Source organism: Pan paniscus, chromosome 11 (assembly GCF_029289425.2).
Source record: "Pan paniscus chromosome 11, NHGRI_mPanPan1-v2.0_pri, whole genome shotgun sequence".
NCBI lineage: Eukaryota > Metazoa > Chordata > Mammalia > Primates > Hominidae > Pan > Pan paniscus.
This window is the reverse complement of record NC_073260.2, coordinates 48,937,279-48,954,135: the sequence shown is the minus strand read 5'-3', so window position 1 is coordinate 48,954,135 and position 16,857 is coordinate 48,937,279. Positions and strand designations below refer to the sequence as shown.

The 16,857-nt window shown below is 38.5% G+C and overlaps 1 long non-coding RNA gene across 2 annotated transcripts in view; it reads right to left on the bottom strand.

Annotated features, from left to right (window-relative positions):
- The window catches only part of LOC117981740 (uncharacterized), a 121,369-nt gene that overhangs the window by 49,618 nt on the left and 54,894 nt on the right, over positions 1-16,857 (bottom strand). For both annotated transcript variants that reach the window (XR_010109029.1, XR_008619672.1), the window contains one exon: positions 716-823. This is a non-coding gene — a long non-coding RNA (uncharacterized LOC117981740). The remainder of the gene's footprint in view (positions 1-715; positions 824-16,857) is intronic.

Below are 16,857 nucleotides of genomic sequence, written 5' to 3'. Positions count from 1 at the left end.
AGAAAATTCTTTAATGAATTTCTTTAAAGAAATTCTTCCCTAAAGAAAATTCTCTCTTCTCTCCTCCCTCTAGGCCTATTTTTTTCCTTTCATATTTTAAATTTTATTTGCACATCTGTTAACAATCCCTTTAGTGAATGTCTATATGGGAATCTCTGTGGACAAGGAACTACTTTGACCATATTACCAGCCTCCTTGGTGACATGACAAGTGAAGCCTTCACCACCAGGGAGAGGCTAGAGTCAGAAGCTTCTCAGTGTGTCATTTCCAAAACCTCCACTTATCCGCAATAGCATTTTCAAAACAAAGGGGAAACAACACCTCTTTCCAGGGGCAGCTGAAAAATTAGTTGTGGATATTAAATCAATTAATAAATACAAAGCCTAAGAAAATGATTTATGGATAAAAAGTGATTTTTTTTCAACATATTTGTGGTTAAAATGCATGTGTAAAATACATGATCTTATCATCTAGCTAGTTATACAAGAAATTTTGAGAGATATATTGTCAAAACTATCAACCACATGATTGTGGGAGCCTTATCCAGGGCATGAAGTTGGCTCATCAAACCTTAATCCACACTGGTGATTAGAAATGAGCTTGTTTAGTATGAATGCTTTTAGGAGCAGCATGCGTACTGCAATTCATTGCACTTCGCTACCCCTACTTTTTGCCTTGTACCTGGTCACTTACAAGTGTCAATTGGTCTACTTACCCTTCCAGGCATTTGGGTTGGTGACCCCTTGGTCTTCTGCAGCATTGTTTCTGGAATCTGCACCATCTTGTCTATTCTTTTAAAGAGTTATTCAACTTTATTCAATTCCTTTAAAAATACATAATTTAAGAATTTTGATTTTTTGACAATTTAACAACAGCACATAACATAACAATGTGTGAGTAATAAATCTGTTCAATGGTGTCTTTAAAATTGCACTTGCTTTGAGAGATGCCTGTTGGGTTGCATTTTCTGCTGAATCCCCTCAGTATAAAGTCCCATAATGGAGACACAGGGAGAGTTGCAATCTCAAGATGCCTAACGTCATGGGGGAGAATGTTCTCTTGTGACTCTCCAAAAGCCAGATTTAGGGGCTTCAAGTTTAAGATGGTGGAATGAAGTGAGAAATCTAAATCTACCTCTCACAAAACCTAAAACAAAGAATGGCAAATAAGAAAAATCAGAAGCCAGTCCCAACAATAGCAACTCAACAAAAGAAAGGGCATCTACCCCACCACATAGAAAGGCAGAAATTTTGAGGCTTTCCCTCAGGTTGGTTTAACGTCTTACCACAGTCTCAACTCTGCATTTGAAGGGACCACTACAAAGGAGAGGTTAGAAGCAAAATTCTGGGGGGTGGAAAATCATAAATAACCCCCACCTTGGAGAAATGACATGTAGGTGTGGCTCAGGCAGGACTGAGAACTCACTAGAAAATGTCCACACTGGGCAAACTTCCCCAACCCTCGTCATTTCCCATCAGAGCAGAGGAGTACAAGCAGAAAGGCCACAAAAGCAGAGATAATTATCTCCTAAAATTAAATAGCAATTAGTCAGAGAGAAAATGAACAGGAAAATTCTCTGTCAGCAGGAAATGGGAGAATAGGACCAGGAAAGAAGCAAGTAAAACCCCTGCAGGCTCTGTGGGCCTATCACTGGGGCCCCAGTCTACTTCCATAAGCCTTTCCAGTCTTCTGCTCCAAGTAGATCTAAGGTCATGCTGGAGAGAGGTGAGAGAAGCTAGGTAGGGAAACACTACCAGCAACCTCGCTCTCCCTTAAGACAACTGGGGTTGGGTAGAAAGAACCATCAGAAGCTGAAGGTATCCTGTACTAGAAGAGAGGTGCTGATGGTGTTTCTGACCCCAGCAGGCTACAGGAAGCTGGATGAGAGACAGTGAAGGAAGCCTCAGGAAAGCTAGCACAGCCCAGCCATCCTCCCCTGCACCCTCCAGCCATCCATCCCTGCATCCTCCTGATGCAGAAAACCCAAAGCCAGCCCAGCCCGGCCATCCACACTGGCACTTTTCTGATGCAGAGACCTCAGAAAACCCAGAAAGGCCAGGGAAATCTCAGAGAAACCCTAAAATTCAAAGAGGAAGACAGCTAGGTCTCAGAGAGGGTAGAGAAGGCACGTGGGAAAACCCATCTACACTGAATCTGGATGGAAAAATTTACCGAGACAGAACTACCCACATTAAGCATGGGCAATATGGAAGAAATAATGGTATTTACACAGTTATAGTGCAACATAAATGATTAAAAGAAGAAAAAAAAGTGATGCAAAGAAAATGTAATATAAAATTGTATATGTAAAGATCTATTCCAGAAGGAAAGAGGCAGCTGAGATAAAAATTTTGAATCAAAACATCCCCAAAGTATGCTTGATTAATGAAATAGTAAGGAGTATAATAGGCTTGCTGCAAAGCCAAGTCGTTTATGAAGAGGAAAGGTACGAGGCTTTCCCCATGAATACAGAAGGAAAATGCCAAGTTGACACATGCAATTGGAGAGAAGCTAACATGAATGGAGAGCTGGCACATCTAATACAAAGGTCATTGTTGTCCATGCATGGGGACCCTGTGTAGGGAACACGGATATGTTCAAAGGTACAATGGAAAAGTTTCTCCTAGATCTGAGGAAGAATAGAGTCTGCAAATCTAAACAGCAAACCATAACCCTCCCAAACCAGCACAAAATGATCTACAAAAGCACAAGGACTAGTTAAGTTTTCAAATGTAATTTTTAAAATACAACAATTCAGACCTCTTGGTAGGACAAAACAAAATAACTGGTAAGAGCAGGGACCAAACAACAGTCTCTCCCAGAAAATAATGCAGCAGCTTTTTCTGCATGCTGCAGGGGGGAAGCTGAGATCCGGGGTGCCACATGCAGGCAATTTGTCATTTAAGGACAAGTCACAATGTGGGTCAGCTCACACAGGAGGTAATTTCTGTCTTAGGAATTATGACTGTCTTAGTCTGTTCAGGCTGTGATCACAAAATACCACAGGCTGGGTGGCTTTTAAACAACAGAAATTCATTTCTCACAATTCTGGAGGCGGGGAAGTCCAAGATCAAGGCACTGGCATATTTGTTGTCATGAGGGTGCCTTGTATGTGTCCTCACACGGTGGAAGGGTTAAACAGGCTCCCTCAGGCCTCTTTTATAAAGGCACTAATTCCATTCATGAGGACTTGGCCCTCATGACCTAATCACCTCCCAAAGGTCCCATCTCCCAGTACCATTACCTTAGAGGTGAGGTTTCAACATATGAATTTCGGAAAACACATAAATATTCAGACCATAGCAATTACCATTGCGTGTTGTTTGTAAAAAGAAAAGCTTGAATCTGGATATTCAGTAACAGAAGAAGTGCCAGTAAAAGGAGTGGTAGCAAACAGAAAAACATTGAAACACAAAATCCAAACAAAATTTCCAAAGGCAGTTTGGTTCCAAGAGGTACATTTTATGAACCTCAAGAAGGTACAACTCATTATCAAACAAACCAGAGTCAAGGGAGGAAGAAGCCATGTGAGGGCTGTAATTTCCTCATCTGTCACGGGGCGAGCGGGAAAACCAAGAACCGAGCCTTGTGAGGACTACTTGGAGCTGTAAAGGGAACCACCAGAAGAACTAAAATAAGAAGGAAACCAAGAAAAGACTGGAGGTGGAGGGGGAAGAGAGAGGAAGTGCAAGAGCAGTAATTTTCTCTTAGTCATAACAGAGTCAACAGATGCTCTGTAAGAGTGCTAAATTCAGAAACAGAGGGTTAAGTATAATATAAAGGATTATAAAAAGAATGACTACAAAAACCAAAAACAAAATATATGACTTCCAAATTACCAAGAGGCAGACATACATGTACACATATTCATACACAAAACAACCCTAAAATAGTAAAGATAGGTCAACAGCAAGAGACAGAAATAAAAGAAAGCTTAGAATCAGGTGATAAATTAAGACCAAACATATGTTACATCGATGTTGTAAAATAGGATAATCTCATCTATAAAATGAAAAAAAATTATAAAGTCAAATAGGAGAGGCTAACCCTACATGAGCCCAACTAGGAAAAAAAGAACATTAGCAAAAACTGTGCAAAATTAGGAACGATATAAGAGCCTTTACCTTAAATAAGGGGGGAGACGGGCAAGGTGGTCAGTAGAGTTATAAATGAATTATTCTGCAGGCAACATTCTGCAATCAATTTTCTAGCAAAATATAAAATACTTAAATTGACCCAAGAGGAAGACCAATTTTCATGGAAGAAAAAAAAATGAGGACAACTCTTTACAAACAAATAAGGCCTATAGATCCCCTCTCATCTTTGTGGATATTTCCACAGACAAGACAGGGGAAAGGAAAGAAGGCCTAAGATTTATTTGACAAGGTTAGTATAATTCTAAGCCCAAAATATAAAGGTAGTACAAGGGAAAAAAATGAGCATAGATGTAAAAATTCTAAAGAATATGTTAGCACTGACAATAGAAAAAAACTTCTTAAATATGACAATGATAAATATTAAAAATCAAAAGTAAATAGTATACCTAAATAATGGAAAAATAACTGACGTGTAAGGTCACTCTATCCATTAGTTTGCAACATTGTCTGGTCAGTTTCAACGAATCTGACAAAAATTATATACCTATTGGAATACAGGAGGTAAAAGTATTCCTCTTTTCTGATGATATGAGAGTATCCTAGATAAGCCAAGACACTCCAGGTAAGAATTCGGTGAATTAGCTGGGCATAAGTGAAAATTACTAAGTGCTTACTTGCTTACTACTCTACTACTATCATCCATTTCTATCCACAGAACACTTCTGACATCAAATGTGTGGCTTTTCCACTTGCTGCGCAATTCTCCAGTCCTCTGCAGATACCAACTGTTATTCACACCTGTAATCCCAGGCCTGACAATTCCATTCTGACACTACCCACCTTGAATCCCAGGCCTGGGGGGGTTAGACAGTAGCTTGAAGATAAGGCCCTTGGTGTCCTGAACAGAGACCCTCCTTAACCAAGCTTTGGACAGGCTCCCCAGGCCCTCTTCCCAACTAGGCCTTGACCTTGGGCTTGCATGCCTGTCCTTGCAGAGTCCAGTGTTAACAAGAATCCTCCTAAGTCAATTTAGAGAATCCTCCCACCACCCTTGATATCTGATCACCTCCTTCCAGCCCAAATCCATTGAATTCCTCATCCCCCACCATCCTGCAGGTGATATCTGATCACCCTGGCCTGCTTTGAAAATCCTGATAGACGAGTTTAACAAGAATCTGCAAACTTTATTCTGTTCCTTAGCTATAAATATCTAGCAGTCTTTGCTGCCTTTGGCATTGAGCCCAATTTCTCTCTGCTACTGGCGTAGCCTGGATACCTATTGATATAGTACTGAATAAAATCTTCTTTACCATCTTAACAAGTGCTTGAAGAATTTTTTCTTTAACAGCATCTCTGCAGAGAAAGTTGTCAGGGAATCAATAACTGACTTATCTGTCCTTCTGCCTCTTAGTCTCCCATCAGCCCTTCCCACTAGGCAAACATACATGGGAGCCAGACTGGGAGCCTGCTGATGAGGTCCATTCGTAAAATCAGCTCCTGTGACGGGGAGCGGGATGGAGAAGTGTGGTGGAGAGTGGACTGAGGGGCAACTGGACGAATGTCCAGCTCCTCCTCCTGCGCCTCCGCTCTCAGATACTGTCAGGACCAAGCAGGGAGCACATGAACGTCCTTGGCTAACGTAACCACTGACAGGAAAGGGCTACTGGACACCTTCTCACCAAATGCCTGGACACTCAGCCGTCATGAGGATCCTCCAGGCATGTGAGGAGAAGATGACACAGATGCTATCATTCTTGTCTGACACTGGACCTGAGGTCTAAATCAATAGCCATGGTCCTCTTCTTCCATCTTATCCTATGTACCTCTCATTGGCTAAAGCAGATATGAAGACTGAAAACAGGTAAAACTTCTTCATGATGTTCCCAGTGGCTCTTCTCTGGAGGGTTAGTGAATAGAGGCCGGCAAGTGAACCGTGGGTGCCACTGGGATTTGGTTAGGCTCTGATTTTTCCTTTGAAATTTTATATATTAAATGTAAACTAGCAAATATGCCTTTACAAATTTTTAAATGTCTGTACTTAAGGTGCATTAACAAGGCTAAAAATATTCAAAATTCTAATAAAAATTTTAAAAATTACTTGATCTTCCAATGACTAACAATGTTGGCAGTCAAAGACCAGTACTTCACAGAAATGAAAAGCCTCAATGATTGAATTTAGTGAACTATCTTGCATGTCATTCTATTTCATTCAATTTCACAAAACTTAAACGAAGGTTGCATTTGCATCTTTGCCTAGGCAGAAGCAATTTCTTCTTCCAGGACTCTGACTGGAGAGATTTCACGCTTAAGACCATAATTTATCTCAGAAAAACAGAGCTCTGAATCTTAATGAACATTTTAATTCTAATGTAAGACAAAATATTTGTGTCATCTAACATAAATGTAGAAATGATATGCCTTATAATCCCCTTGTTCTTCTTAAAAACAACTGGAAAATGTATTTTTGAACCTTTAATCGAATGCTCTGTTACATGCATCTATCTTTATCTTAACATCAAAACTATGAACAAAGTACTCAGCCTACCTCACCCTATCTGTTCCCTTAGTTCAATAGTTACATTAATATTTCTCTGTTTACATTCTGTAGACAAATACCCATTACATCAAGATTTTTATTCAGGAGATTTTTTTCCCCTCTTCCTAGGACTATAAGAGGGAATTGTTTTTCTCTGCCAATCCCACAAATGTTTGGAAAGATTAAAATGTCAAAGGCAGAGGGAACAAGAGTCACTGGAAACAAACACAGCCTCATTCAATACCCTCCATGATGTAAGACTTACATATGTTTATTCAGGATAAGTGAAAAAGAAACATATTAGTAATGTTGTCTTTTTAAAGCTTTTATGCTGCATTCAGAGACCAACAATATCTATAGTATTCAATTATATACTATCAAAACCTTGAATGCACATTAAAATTCTCTCTAAACTTTCTGATAATATAAAATTATTTCATAGCAACTTATTATAGTATCTATTCAGAGAACTAGGTCTGTCCTAACATATCTATGTAAATATTCACTTATGTGTATTTGATATATTTTAAATAGATGCTGCTTGAAATAATTAATTAGAAAAATAAAAAGAACAAAATTAAAAATTAGAATAACAAAGTACAAAATGTATACTCTGTTTCAAGACTAAAGCATCACAAAGTCATAAACTTGAGTTCTGGAGACTTTTCTTGAGCTGCCCGAGGAGCTGATATTCCCACAGCTCACCAGTAGCATAAATATCCTGTTCCTGATCACAAACAATCAGGTGGGCCGCAAGACCTTCAGATTCCTGGGAGAGGTCATGATCACAGTTATACTTCATAAGTTTTCAAAAACATGTACTATTTCACATGTCAGTGCTCCTAGTGACTATAAACTAAGGTTTTTGGTGTGTAGGATGCAGTAAATTTAATTATATAGTTCAGAATTAAGATATAAAATAAGTTATAATGTAGTAACTTCATCTGTGAAGGGACTCTTTATAAAGAACAAAGCTGATAGCATAGTTTTATTGCATAGAAATATCTCAGTGCTTCCCATTGCCTTTAAGAATCATTCTAAAATTTGAAATATTTCTCTTGGCACTACCCTCACAAACTCCATACCTTCCAGCTGTGCCTGTCTTCTTTCTGCATCATGCTAACATCCCAAGGAGCTTCATGAACAAGCCATTTTAAGCACATAGCTTATCTTATCTCCTTTACCTCTCTAACAGCCACGTAAAGCATTATAGCCCCATTTTACAGGTGAGGGACCTGAGTCAGAAAGAGATTAAACAACTTACCCAGGATTTCACAACTAGAAAATCCTACAGCCAGGATTTAAACCTAGGCAGTTTCAACATAGGGAAAGTCTCTGCTCTTAAAGTTCTTTGTTCTATTTTACAAAATGAACTTAATGGCAAAACAAGTGAATGAAACAGAAAATACACAAAATCTCAGAAAGCTTTAAAAGAATATTTAAAATTGTGTAATTCATTAAATAATATTTATTGGTATGAAAGATTCAAACACTTAGAAGTGCATGGGGACTTTTCAGTACTGTCCCCCAATCTCATACCCTCCCCCAAAGGATGGCTGACATCAGGTGACAGGTGCATCTTACCATACTTCCATAATCAGCACTCACTCTGAACACCACGACATTCATGTTTGCAATATGACCATGTATGTGTGTTTCTGTCTGAATTCTCTATTCAGTTCTCCAAATTATTCATTTACTCTTATCATCCATATATTTTTATTCCTATTTATTTATGTGTTTCATGATATGTTGTGATATTTTCTGGGGCTGGTACCCCTCATTCTTCTCTTCCCATCATTTATTTAGCTAATCTTCTATATTTTCTCCTTAACATGAAACTTTAAAACAAACTTGTCAAGTTCTGTAAAAATATTCTTGGAATTTTGTTTAGGATTACATTAAATGTAACAGTTTGAGAATTGCCAGTTTTGAATGTACCTTTCAGAAATAAGACCCTTATTTTTCTGTCTTTGTATTTGTTGTATCATTAAAAGATACATCACTTTTTTTTACATAGTATAGATTTATTATCATTTTGGGGCAAACTTAGCTGAGTCAATTCATTTTTTTTTCTGCCATACTATAGAACAGCTTCATGACATTGGACGCCACTCTTTCTTAAAAAGGTCATAACACTCACCTGTTCAGCTGCACCTGGTGCATTTGCAGAGCTCCTGGACTACTTTTATAATTTCTATTAAAATTCTCTACCCCTTGAGTTGATTTTGGTTACATTATTTTCTGAAAAATATGACTCCATCTCGATCTTTGAATTCATTCCCCTAAGTCGTTCCTTTTCTGAGTTCTCTCAGAGACCCTTCTGGCCACCATGCCATGCCAGGCCCCCTGAGTCTTCCAGACATGGCATGACTTCCAAGTCCTTAGTGCTGGGAGCTGCAAACTATTTGCTTATTTTTTATATTACTTATTTATTTACTTACTTTTTTAGAGAGACCGGGTCTTGCTCTGCCTCCCAGGCTGGAGTGCAGTGGCACAATAATGGCTCACTGCAGCCTCAAACTCTGGGGCTCAAGTGATCCTCCCACCTCAGCCTCCCAAAACACTGGGATTACAGGTGTGACCCACTGCTCTTGGCCCAAACTATTTGTTGATGTTGTAGAAAGAGTTGGCAATGCAATGTCTCAGATGAGTTCCAACTGTCCACACTGCTTGGATAACTTCATAGACAATTCATGCAGCCCTCTCTAGAAGCAGGTACGTCCCACCTTGGAGACCTCCTCCTACTCCCTTCTCTGAACTAGCTCTCAGTTACTCTTCCCAGGACCTAAGCACAAAGATCTGTTACTGTGTTCTTTTCCAGCTATCTATCTCCCTGAAGGCCACAGCTTCGCACTGTTTAGCTGGTGGGGCAAAATGTCCACAAGCCATCACCGATCCTCCAACACAAGGTCTGTAAGCCTAAACCGAGGAAGCTAATAATACAATAGCAACAGCAGCTTTTATGTATTTTACTAATGTGCCAGACACCTGTTATTGCATGTTTGATGTCACTCTTTAATCCTCACAACAACCATGCAATGTGAATACTCATTGTTTTCTCCATTTTATGGGTAGAGAAACAAACGCTCAGAAAAATTACTGAAATTTGCTAAGGCCATGCAGCAGAGCCAGGAGCCTAACTATCTGGCAAAAGAAATTTCTGAATTATGGATTCCAAACAAAGCACCCAGAGATCTCAAAAGGAAAATCTCAAGTCATTTCAATTATTAACACTGATGCACCAGGCTTCTCATTCCTCCTTCTCAGGAAGTGGGAGAGAGTGTGAATGTTAGTAATGTTGTAAATATCACTGTGCACATAGCGTCCGTGGGTGTTTGAGAAATCACTTCTTTATGTCAATTCCCAGAAATATTGAGCATACAGGAAACTATAAACCTATCATTCTGCAAAGCAATAAATATTCAGTTTTCTAAGAAAAATCTGTAGTTGGTCCTCAAAAAATTGAATTTTATTTTTTCTAGGTATAACATAAGAAAAGATTTCAAATTACATTTTGTGAACAAGAAAGCCATGGAAATAAGTCAGAGGCCACCCACCCTGACAGTGGTTTGGTCTTAATGAAATCAGAGAAACACAGACCACGAGATGAATAAGGAAAGCCGCATGACCTTCTGCTCTCCTTTTAGGGGGACTCCTCGCTAGTACAGCCTACAGTTGAGATTTCCAGGCTTACTCAATGGGGAAATTAGAAACACAGACTCTGGCACTTAGTCCCCTGGGTTTGAATCAGGCTTAGCCACCTCCTGGTAGTGTGCCTTGCATAACTTCATCTCTGAAAAGGGAATGAATTAAATGTAAGAATTAAATATGATGATGCCTGTAAAGTACTTAGCACAGTGACTACTGGTGACCTAAAGGAAGATGCTGGGGCACAAAATACAATTTTAAAAAGTCCACTTGAGTCAAAGTGAGGACAGCTGCCTGGGACATACTTGCAAGTTGCGTTGGGGAGCGCTCCCTCTGACCTTTGTTCCATGCAGGTTTTTAAAGGTAAAAAGGGACAAGGAGTGGGCTGATTGATACAGAGTTGTTTGACAGGGATTCCCATTGATTTACAAGGATAACATTGATTTGTGATAGGCTGTGCATCGTCGAACTGTGAGTTATGGCGTCCAGCATACAGCAATTTATGGCAATTGGCTTAGAGTCTAGAGCCCACATAGCAAGTAGCTTCAAGAGGTAATGCCCCAGCTCAAGGGAGAGTGATGGGACTGCTGTCACATTTCAGTCCCTCACTGTGCCTGATCATTTAAAGGGGCTCGCAGTACTCAACAAAAATTTTCTTTTCTTTCCCACACCAGTATGGCAAGTATTCAATCAATATGAGCAATGATTTATTTCTAATAGTTATTAAGCAGGTAGGGATAGGAACTAGAAAGGTGGACTCCCACAAAGACTTGGTAGGGAGTTTTCATCTCCAAACCCCTGAAAGTCACTGGGTTTTCAGGCTGAACAAGGCAGCATGTAGAACACCCACTTCAAATATTCTTAAATAAAAAGAAGGGATCAGCACCTGATATAATGGTACTTTTAGAAGGGGAATTTCTGCCTTACCCACAATGCTGACTGACCAAGCCCAGCCTCTTTCCTCTGTTCCATCCGAGCCTCTTCCCTGGTTAACATCATATCTCCTTCAGGAGGGACCATGACTGGGCAGCCCTCAGCTCCCCACATCTCAGGTTTGAAACCAGAGGATAAACATGCTTCCTCCCTCCCCACTGCAGCTGGAAAAGCCCTGGCTAAGGTCACAGGGCCTTGATGGGTCTCACACCCATGTCTGGGGGTGAATGCAGTTACCAGGGGAAGGAAAAATGGAATGGAGAGAACACACAAACAATAGACACCTTCAAACACCCTGGGTGGAAAACATGGATCAATGTGGCTTATTACTATAGTATGTGTCTGACTTGTGGCTTATTAATATAGTATGTGTCTGAGTTTACAAGAAAGCAGGGAAAGAATTTCAATAATTATACCCATAAATTTAGCTATCCAGGGAGCCTGAGAAGACTGCCGTACCAGCTCCCTCAGCCATTATTCTCATGAGCAGCAATCCGATATTTGAGGAAGTGAAAACAAATAAAAATAAAGAATGTGTGAGATGACATTGAATAAAAATAGATTTATGAAGATAACTCAATAGAAGGGTTTTCACTGCTTCTAATTCATGTTGATTGATAATTCACCTCACAGGGGGTTTTTTTGGTAAAATTTTATGTTCAGCTGAGGACTCATCATGCCAAGATTAGCTTAGGTGAACTTCTCACCGCATATAAAATTGACTTCCACTCCTACAGAGAGATTGTTGATGAGTCCTTCTCTATAATGCCATAAAATATTACAAGCAGGAGAGGCACGCTGGGGCTGGGTCATAAACAAGGTTTTTCTGGAAGTCCCTGTAGGGCTTGGCAAGGTCTGGTGAGCACCTCAGGCAGGAAGCCCTGCTCAGGAGACACTAATTAACAGTGACAGCAATGCTGGCAGATTTTTTTCCCCCATAATCTATTTGGAGACACAAAAGGGAACCCAGCACTTGGAAGAGAAGAATACTTGTAATGACTTTGAAGAGGTAATTTAGTGAGGGTGTTAGGAGACATTGCATTTTAGCATTTTGTTATTAAGAGTTGTCATTGATGATTTTGCATTTTCTCATTTCCACTCAGGCAACAAAATCAACTTTCATGCCAGAGTAATTCACTTAGAGTCAAGCGGGCAAGTTAATGATATCGGCAGCCGCGGCTCCTGGAGGAGTTGGAGTTGGAAGATTTTTAAAATTTTCAACTTTTTTAAAGGGGTTCATGTCTGGTGGTCATGAACTATTTTGTGATTTTTTTAATATACTGCATTTTGAACTTCATAAAAACAAACTTGATATCTATTATACTACCTATCTAATACTAGATAGGAGCCGTTTAGAAACCCCTGTTTTGGTTATGTTTTAATGGAGGTTTGAGCTCATTATTTAATAACGAAGTAACTCAGGATGACTCTCTGTTAGTTCATTTAATACTTATCTTGCTCTCTTTTATTCAAATACTGCCATCCCTCTCTGAACATCATACACTTGTCATGAGAAGAGTCTGCACTTCCAGTGCCTGGCACTGAAGGTCTTGAAATGTTTCTCCTCAGTTCCACTTACCGGCTTCATGACATCTTATATTCTGCCTTCATCAACTAGTTCCTTTATTAATGAAGATGCCAAAACACTAATCTTGCACTCATTTACAACTAAATAGCAATTTGTGTTTACTTTACTCCAGGGACAAAAGGAGAAAGATTTTTTTAAAAATCCTAGTATTTGGGAAATATCTTCCATGTCTACTGCCTTCAAAGCCAGATCCTAATTTCTCAGTTTTACATGAAATGCTAGCTGCTGGATGAGAAGCCAAAGGCGCCATAACTTTCTGGATTCCCAGTTTTGCCTATTAATCATGTGTAGGAGGCAGTGTTTCCTCCCCTCAGTAGAGATGTGAATGTGAGTTCAGGGAAGTTGTATTTTTATACAGGGTTAATAATATAACTAACATAACTGTACACGGCAATTGTAAAGACGTGAGAGTTGGTGGGTTGGTGTTGTGTAAACAGCAGGTAGAATCGTGAATACCAGATTGTGAGATGATTTTATTGGTATGAAGGTCAATTTGAGAAGGCTCAGAGGTTGGATGCACTGTGCAATATTTATCTCAGGGCTCAAGAAAGAACTAAAAAGAATGGTGAGTGATAGAGAGGAATAGTCCCCGGCCAGAGAGTAAATTTGCAATTATAACAAGTCAAAGGTCTTGGTATGATGCTCTCAGATGGTTAGATGCTTTCCAAAAGGAACTTTTCTTTGATGCCTTTTAATTCTTGAAATTAAAAAATCCAGAAAAAAATAATTTTTCAGAGCTTAAGAATTCAAAATATTTTAATACTGGGAACTAATGTGACTGACTTTTTAAAAATCTGAATTAACTCATGTCTCAAAACACTCTGTTGTTTTGGCCCCAAAATGAGGACAACTGCTAATCGTCTAGAAAAATGTGACTTACAAACTTATCTATTTAAGAACCTCATTCTAAAGTAGAAAAAAAGCAGTTGAAAGAATGTATAGTGACCAAAACAAAAACTACTTTGATTTCACTAAGACATTAATTAGGATGCGCTACTATTTCTAAAAATATAAGACTTGAATGTGTAAAACATGTCATTTAAATACTCTGCAGACAATGATTACTTCGATTTCATGTAGATTCATGGACATTTTTAAAATTTTTCTGAGGATCCCAGGGCCCTCTGGGTCATACTAGGGAGACCTTTTTCTTGGGCTCTTGTTCCCAGCAAACATAACATGTGACGGTTTCATGCATATGCCTTACAATTTGGCTTTCAGCGTATTACTTAAGAATAAGTAGCAGTCAGCATTCAGGTTTATACAAGGGACAGTTTGCATATTTTCCTCGTATAAACTAATAAAGAAGAAAATGAGAAAGAAAATTAAGAAAGAAAGAAGAAAGAAAGAAAGAGAGAGAGACAGAGGAAAGAAAGAAGAAAGAAAAAGAAAGAGAGAGAGAGAAAGAAAGAAAGAAAGAAAGAAAGAAAGAAAGAAAGAACGAAAGAAAGAAAGAAAGAGAAATCCCCTCTTACTATCCTAGCTCTTCATAGATGTGATAGAGACTGTTTACCAGCCTTACTTTCTCTCTGATAATATAGTTAGACTGTATTTTCATTCTTCCTTTGCAATTAGATGTGGCCATTGGGCTGTGTCCCAGCAAATGGAATGTGAATAGAAGTGGTATGTACTCCTGCTAGCCTGGCACTTTAAAGCTTGTCAGGCATGACTCTCCAAGCTGTTTTCCTTTCCAGCTGACTGGCATAGAGACAACATGGAATATAACCTTGGAAGCTGTGTGCTGAAAAATGACAGAGCTACAGGTGGAAGGAGTCTGGGTCCCTGAATGACCACTTGGAGGGGATGCACCTGCCAATGAAGAGTACCACTTTGGAAATTATGTGAGTGAGAAATAGACTGATATTTTGCTTGGGCCATTATATATTTGTATAATTGTGTCCTTAATTTTTGCACTATATGATTATTATTAAATTACTTTTTACCACTAGAGATGACTCTATTGTTGTCATGATTCTGTGAGATGAACTAGGAATGGAGGGTAGAACCTAACTTCTTGTGCACATCTTCTGTGTAAAACTTGTGCATTCTCTATGCACCATTTATGTATCTGCTATGTGACATGTAACAGGCATGTCTTTTATGTATATCAGCTCATGTTGTTTTTAATAATTTTATCAAGGGAGCATTTAGGTATAGGGAAATGGACAAGACATAAGTGCACAATTCAATGTTTCTGTTAAATTCAATGTTCTATTGGAAATGTTATGGTATTCCTTCTTTCATTCCTGATATTAATGATTTGTATTATGTTGGGCTTTCAAAATCATAGTTTTTTGCTCTATATTTATGTATCTTTCTTTTTATTACTTTGAACTAATTCTTTGGGACAATTTACTCTTTCTTTTTTTATAATTTCAACTTTTATTTTAGATTCAGGGGATACATGTGCAGGTTTGTTACCTGAATATATTGCATAATTCTGAGGTTTGCGATATGATTGATCCCATCACCCAGGTACTGAGCATACTACCCAGTAATTAGTTTTTCAGTCTTTTTCTCTCCTCCCTCTCACTACTCTAGAAGTCCTGAGTGTCTATTGTTCCCATCTTTATGCCCATGAGTACCCAATGTTTACCTTCCACTTAGAAGTGAGGACATGTGGTATTTGGTTTTCTGTTCCTATATTAGTTCACTTAGGCTTATAGCCTCCAGCTGAATCCATGTTGCTACAAAGGGCATGATTTTGTTCTTTCTTATGGCTGCATAGTATTCCATTGTGTATATGTGCCACATTTTCTTTATCCAGTCTACCATTGATGAACACCTAGGTTGATTACACATCTTTGTTATTGCTAATAGTGCAGTGATGAACATATCAGTTCAGGCATCCTTTTGATAGATGATATATGATAGAATGATTTATTTTCTTTTGCATATATACTCAGTTGTGGGATTGTTGGATCTAGTGGTAGCTCTGTTTTAAGATAGTTGAAAAATATTCAGACTGCTTTCCACAGTGGCTGAACTAATTTACATTCCCACCAACAGTGTATAAGTGTTCCATTTTCTCCACAGCCTCACTAGCATCTTACCACCATTTTTGACTTTTTAATAATAGCCATTCTGACTCATATGAGATGGTATCTCATTGTGATTTTGATGTGCACTTTTCTGATTTTTAGAAAAGTCATACAAACAGGAAAAGAAGAAGTCAAAATACCTCACTCCACAAATATGATTCTATACCTACAAAACACTAAAGACTCTGCCAAAAGGCTCCTAGAACTGACAAACAACTTGAGTAAAGTTTTGGGATTACAAGATCAATGTACAAAAAACTATACACCAATAATGTTTGAGCTGAGAGCCACATTAAGAAGACAATCCCATTTACAACGGCTGCAAAAAAAAAAAAAAAAGAATACCTAGGAATACACCTAACCAAGGACGTAAAAGTTCTCTGTAAGGAGAACTACAAAACACTCTGAAAGAAATTATAGATGACATGAACAAATAGATAAAACATTCCATGCTCATGGAATGGAAGAATTAATAATGTTAAAATGGCCATACTCCCCAAAGCAATCTACAGATTTAATGCCATTCCTACCTAACTACCAATGTCATTATGTCATTTATCACAGAACTAAAAAAAAAAACTATTCCAAAATTTATATGGAACCTAAAAAGAGCTCCAATAGTCAAAGCAATCCTAAGTAAAAGAACAAAGCTGGAGGTATCACATCACCCAACTTCAAACTATACCATAAGACTACAATAAACAAAACAGCATGATACTGGAACAAAAACAGACACATAGACCAATAGAACAGAATTGAGAACCCAGAAATAAAGCCGTACACCTACAACTATCTGATCTTCAACACAGTTGAAAAAAAAATAAGCAATAGGGGAAAGACTCCTTACTCAATAAATGATGCTGGGTTAGCTGGCTAGCCATAAGCAAAAGAATGAAACTAGACCACTACATTTCACCATAAACATAAGTTAACTCAAGATGAATTAAATATTTAAATGAGAGACCTCAAACTTTAGGAATCCTAGAAGAAAATGTAGGAAACGTAATTCTG